We start from the raw sequence: 6,000 nt of genomic DNA, 5'->3' as shown, positions 1-6,000 counted from the left end.
ACAAAACATAACGGTAAACTTACGCGTTTGCGGTTCACGCATTGCCTCTTGTTCCTCCAGCGATTTTTCCAATTGTACGCATATCTCATGTAAATTGGGATTATTTGCGCAGAGCTTATTAATATAAGTAACCGTGCGTGGTAACATTTTAGCACAATTTTCACTTGAACTTAATTTTCTGAATTTACCCGCAAATTGTTTGCTAAAAGCGCAAAAGTTTCGTTAACCGATCACAAGTTATCGAGCGATAGAACTTAACAGTGCGACTGCGCAAAATGCTCTTTAACAGTGGTGCTGCTCGACTTGCTCAATGATCGATCTCATTTGAGTCGAACATCAAACATCTCTCGCTTGCACAATTGTCTTTGGAGTCGAACTCAAACATTTGATCGTGCTACAACCTACATTTTCTTCATTGTCATTTTTTCCGTCGAACGCTGCAGGTCGCATGTGCACGCCGGTTGTTTGTGTGTTTTTTTTTACGTGCGCGTTGTTATTGTTGTTAACCATTGCTGATTTTCGTTTGTTTTGTTTTGTGGCATAAATGCATATATCAATTTTATGATATGAATAAAAAGCAGATTTAGAACAAAAAGTGTTTACAGTTATACAAACACACGCACGCACGCATAGGCACAGTGACGCATGCGCGACTTCTGTGGTGCAATTTACAAGTTTTGTCGTCGTTGTTGTTGTTGTGATTGCAGGTGGCAAGCAGCTTTGAGCTTGCCGCGCGCGCGCGTTGCAAATCGTTAAAAAAAAGTTTCCACGTTAAAATAGTAATAAATTTTGTGAGTGTTAATATTTTCAATACACATTGCTGTGCACAAGCCAAACTGTAAGGATTAAACAAGTCATTTATTGTTATTGGTAAGTAATGCATGCACAGACTTGTCACGTTTGCCATTGCTATAAAAAAAAATATAACAAAACTCAGAACTTTCACTGTGAGGCCTACACTTGAATTCGTTGAAGCGTGCAGAGCGCAAAAAGAAATAGTAAAAATTCAATGCAATACATTCATAAAAGAAGATATAGAACAAAGTGATTTGCCATTTATAGGAATTTTTGCACCACAGTGCGGCGTCTAGCGGCATTTGAGTTTCAAAGAAAAATAAAACTCGAACAACAGTTAGCGTGCGCTCTTGGGCTTTCGCTCTCTCTCTCTCTCTCTCTCTCTGTCCCTCTCTCTTCATACGCATGCCGCTACCCTTTAATGTAATTTTATGTTTGCTTTACACTGCGCTTGCTTACATTGCTCTCTAACCTGTGCGCTCTTGCGCTCTCGTTGTCAAGCGCTCGCGCTTACTCTCAAAGGCTCACAGGTATACAAAATGTTCAAGCTTAAGGTGTTTTGTGTGTGTTTTGGGAATTTTTCAACGCAGCTGCCGTTGCTCGGCCCTGAATGTCTGCGACATAAACACACACGCACACAAGTATAAATGTATATGTGTGTCGTATTTACGTTGCTTGTATTAATTTGGTGCCTTACCTGAGATTTTACTTCCAGCAACTTCCTTTTTTCTTTTGTATAGTTTTTTTTTTTTTTTTTTTGCTTTGCTACAAGTTTCTATATTTTCTTTGCTGCTTTCATTTATTTAATTTATGCACATTTACATTTGTACATGAAATGAAAGTAATTTAACTACGCTTAATATGCTTAATTATATTTGTGCATAGACAACTTTATTTATTTTCATAATTGCATTAATAGAAAGTGTAGATTGCCTAATTGAGTGGCAATTAAATTTATAAATGGCTTTGTAGTTATAAAACTTGACTTAAAAGACTAATTTAATAATTTAAAAAAAGGCAACTAAATAAACAAATGTAGAACTAACAAATTATATTAATAAAACTACAAATGTATACAATAATGAAATTTATATATATACGCGCATATTTTATATATTATTTCAATAAACAAACAAAAATTCGGCAACGCTCTCGAGGCTTATCGTTCATTGTTTTGAAATGCAGCTTAAGCGCAGGTAGAGGCAACAACAATAAACGAAAAGCGAATAGCAACAACAATATAGTGCAATAAAAATAATAATGAAAAAGTAAACGGCGACAGCTTATAAATAAACACACATATGTGTGTGTGTGTGTGTGTGCGAAGAATGTAGAAAATATACTCATGTAACTATATAAAAATATAAGCGCAAAGCTAATGCGACTAACTGCAGTTTATTTGTTTTTAGTAAAATAAAAACAAAGGTTCTATGAATTTTTATAAATTTATTATTGTTTTTTAAATGCAGTAATATAAATATTTCATTCTAAATATCTGCCTGAAGGCTTCAATTGCTCTGGCTAAATTATTGTAATGTAGAAATTTCCAAATATTTGCAAAGGCAAAAAATTTCTAACAAAATCAAATGCAGCTATGGCTTAAATTTTTTTTAGAAGATTATGCTTTAAAATTGTTATAGAAAAAATGTGAATTTATGCTACTAATTATGCATAGTATTCTAGCAAAGGCAGAGCTAGGATAACAGGAGAAAAAAAATATGCAAAAAGCAATGCAAACTTTTAGTTTTTTGTGTGTGCGTGGATAAAAGTGTACACGACTAAAAGCCGGATGGACTTAATGGGGATTTATGCATATGGGAAATATGCATACAGTAGAGACGCGCTAAATGTAATTTATTAATACTAAAATGTTGTATTAAAAACAATATTTGATTGCAGCTTATTAAAAAATCTTGAGTGAAATAAAATCAGCAAAGAAAAGTTAGCAGATTTTGAATAAATAATAAAATTCAACTTTTTATAGACTTGTGAAATTTTTATAAAATACTTAAGAATTACAAATCATATATTTTCTTGAATTTTCAAATGATTATTTGATTTATTTATTGTTTTTAAAGTATTTATGATCTAAATAAATTTGTCTTTCAATTTGACTCCAAAGTGTAGTTTATTGATTAATTTGCTTACTGATGCAAATTATATTTCAAGCTTAAATTTCTACTTTAATAATCATTTGAAAATTTAAAAAGAGTTTGTACGTTTTGGAATCATAAAAATGAAATTTGCTGCAGATTTTACATAAATTTCAACTTTTTATAGGCTTGTGAAATTTTTATAATATACTTAAGACTTACAAATCATATTTTTTCCTAAGTTTTTGGATTTATTTACTTTCTGATGCAATTTATATTTCAAGCTGAAGTTTGTACTTTTTCGTAAAGTATTTTATCGAGTGTCTACTGTACTTTGTGGCAAGCTCGAACTAACAGTTAACCTCGCCAAACTAAGCTTCTCAGCTACCCACAAGCCCACCCCCCTGCCAACCCAAAAGCCCGCCAGCATTTAGTGCTTTCGCACTTTCAACATTTTTTTCTTCTTGTGACGTCTCTCTGAAAGAAAAAACAATAAAAATTATGTTGCAACAACAAAGTGCAGGCTAGCTAAGCATTCTTTTTAACTGACTCTGTAGCTTTAGCTGAGCCTTGCAGCTTTATTGTGATTTCGAATGGGCAAGGAAGCGTAACAGGTGATTCGAGCTTAGGACTTTCTTTTTTGTTGTTAACAAATTAGAAGCTGCGGCTGCTAAAAAATAGTAATAAATTTATTATTTATGTCTGACAAGCATTTCAATTTGTTAAATATGTCACAAAAATTTGCTTTATTTGGTTTCATTTCTCGCTCTTTGAACTGTTTGCTGCCGCTGTCTGTCAAATTTTTTCATAATTTGCATTGACCTAGGCAAAGTTGAAACAGGAAATTGACATTTGTCCATCAGCTGATTGACAGGCACGAGAACGAGTGAGCTCTTCCTCTTGCTCCTCCCTCGCTATGTCTTTGTCCGGCTGTAGTTAGCACAAGAGCCAAGGTAGGCAACAACAGCCAAGAGCGAGGCATAGGCAAAGGGTGAGTTGCGGGGGGGTCTTTAATACAATGCACATGTCACATTTTGTAAGCCCCCTCCCCCCACCTCAAACGTTCGTTGCCAGCGTCTGCATTGCATGTCATTCCTGTTCACTTCCTCTCTCTCTCTCTCTCTGTCTCTTCTTTTCTGCTCCTTCGACCTCTTGGCCGTGCAAGTTTTTACAATTGCACTTGCAATTTTGTAATGCCCTGCAAGGCTTAGTTAACAACTAAATTGAGCCGCTTGACTTTTCATTAAGATATATGTACGTTTGCTTATTTATTCCTTTTAAATGAAACCATAAATATTTTATATTAACCTATTTTTCTGCTAATCAGTGAAATGTCTATCAAAATTTATTTAATAAAAAATTTATATAGTTAATGTTTACTGCTTTTCTATAAAAAAAAAATGTAAGAACGAAGCGTATTTGATAAGCTTTAAATATTTTGATCTAGCACGCACTTTTGGCTAAATACCAATTTATTTTTTTACATTTTTAAAATTGTTATTTTTTTAAGATATATTTTTAAAAATAATTTTGCTATAAATAATTTTCGTATTTTTTTTCTATAATTGTTTTTAATATAAATTTTTCATATATTAATACCAATATATTTTTTTTAGATTTTAAAATTGTTTTTTTTTTTTAATTTTTCCTATAAATATTTTTTGTTTGTATTTTTTATATAATTTGTTATATATATTTTTGTTACATTTTGAAAATATTATTTTTTAGATATATTTTGCCATAAATATTTTTTGTTTACATATATTTTCTTATATTTGTTTTGAAGTGTATTTTATGTTCGTCTGTGGGGGCTTTGCAAATGTTTCACATTTTGTGTTTGCCTGTTGTTTGTTATAAAGCACACAATTTACTGGCTCAACTGTTTCAATTTCAATTACAGTTGAGTTGCTCGAGACACACACACACACATAGGACAAGGTGCACATGCAACAATTTGGGGCACGCTGTATGTCTGTCTATGTGGTGGGGAGTAGCGCTTGTGGCAAGCAGGCAACATCTGTTTTGTACTGCAACTGCCACACACTCTCTCTCTCTCTCTCTCTATCTCTTTCGCTCAACATACTCGTGGTTATGTTTCATTACATTTTGACAAACATTTTGTATTTCATTTTTTGTTGCTTCATGCCCCATGGCAACTGTCTGCCTGCCTGCCTGCCTTTGGGCCAATTTACAACTGCTTGTGGCATGGTCAGTTGCAAGTATAAAAAATGCAATAAGCTGCAACACAGCAGCCTGTGGGTGGTGCAGAGCGGGGGCGGGGGCCTTGATGTAGTGCTTGTTATTTATTTATGTGAGCGAAGAGCGAAGAGAGTAATATAGAGTGAGAATTTAAAGAACGAAGCAGGCATAGAAAAGAGAAATCAAAGGAAATATATTTGCCAAGATTGATTTGAAGGAGGCAACAAGAAATGTAAGACAAAAGCAGAGAGAGCGAGAGAGGGAGGGAAAGAGAGAAAAAGTAACGACATTATTAACAATAAAAATACAAAAAAAGTTAGCGTAGCAGCTTTCAATTGGTCATAAGCATTCTGCACTTGATTGTCTTGCAAATTATGCAATCGACTTTACATATATGTATATATATATACATATATCATATGCGCTATCATATTAACTGTTGTTTGTTGCTTCCGCAACAATAAATTGTTTGCCAATTTTGATTGAATTATGTTTGACTGCCGTTCGTCGCGTTGGTTGCGTTTAATGCAATTTTATTTATAATTGCTATTTAATTTATGGCATAATCAGCTTGAAATGAGTCTGACATTTATGTGCTTGTTATAAATATTAACAGTAAATAATAAATAATACAATTATGGCAAGTAATTGAAAACGAAATCGAAGTTAAAGTAAATTGCAGCAGCGCAAAAATTTTAAAAAAATTTTGAAACAAAGTAAAAATTGCAATTAATAAATTGCAGCAAATAAACTTAAGTAAGCAATTAATGATCGGCTGCTAATATTTATTGACAAGCTGCAGATGTAACTTTAGCCTTAACATTTAACTACAGCTGTAGATACAGATACGCGTAGGCGTAGGCAGAAGAAGAAGAGCGAGCGAGAGCTCTTATCGCTGTGCAGCGTCTTGTGC

The 6,000-nt window shown here is 33.3% G+C and overlaps 1 protein-coding gene across 1 annotated transcript in view; it reads left to right on the top strand.

Moving 5' to 3' along the window:
• Nucleotides 1-442: 442 nt before the first annotated feature.
• Nucleotides 443-6,000, top strand: part of LOC108607243 (vacuolar protein-sorting-associated protein 36) — a 59,873-nt gene continuing 54,315 nt past the window's right edge. The window contains exon 1 of the mRNA XM_033294291.1: nucleotides 443-870. The gene's annotated coding sequence lies outside the window, so the exon portion shown is untranslated. The remainder of the gene's footprint in view (nucleotides 871-6,000) is intronic.

This window comes from Drosophila busckii, chromosome X (assembly GCF_011750605.1).
Source record: "Drosophila busckii strain San Diego stock center, stock number 13000-0081.31 chromosome X, ASM1175060v1, whole genome shotgun sequence".
NCBI lineage: Eukaryota > Metazoa > Arthropoda > Insecta > Diptera > Drosophilidae > Drosophila > Drosophila busckii.
This window is presented reverse-complemented; position numbering and strand designations above follow the sequence as displayed.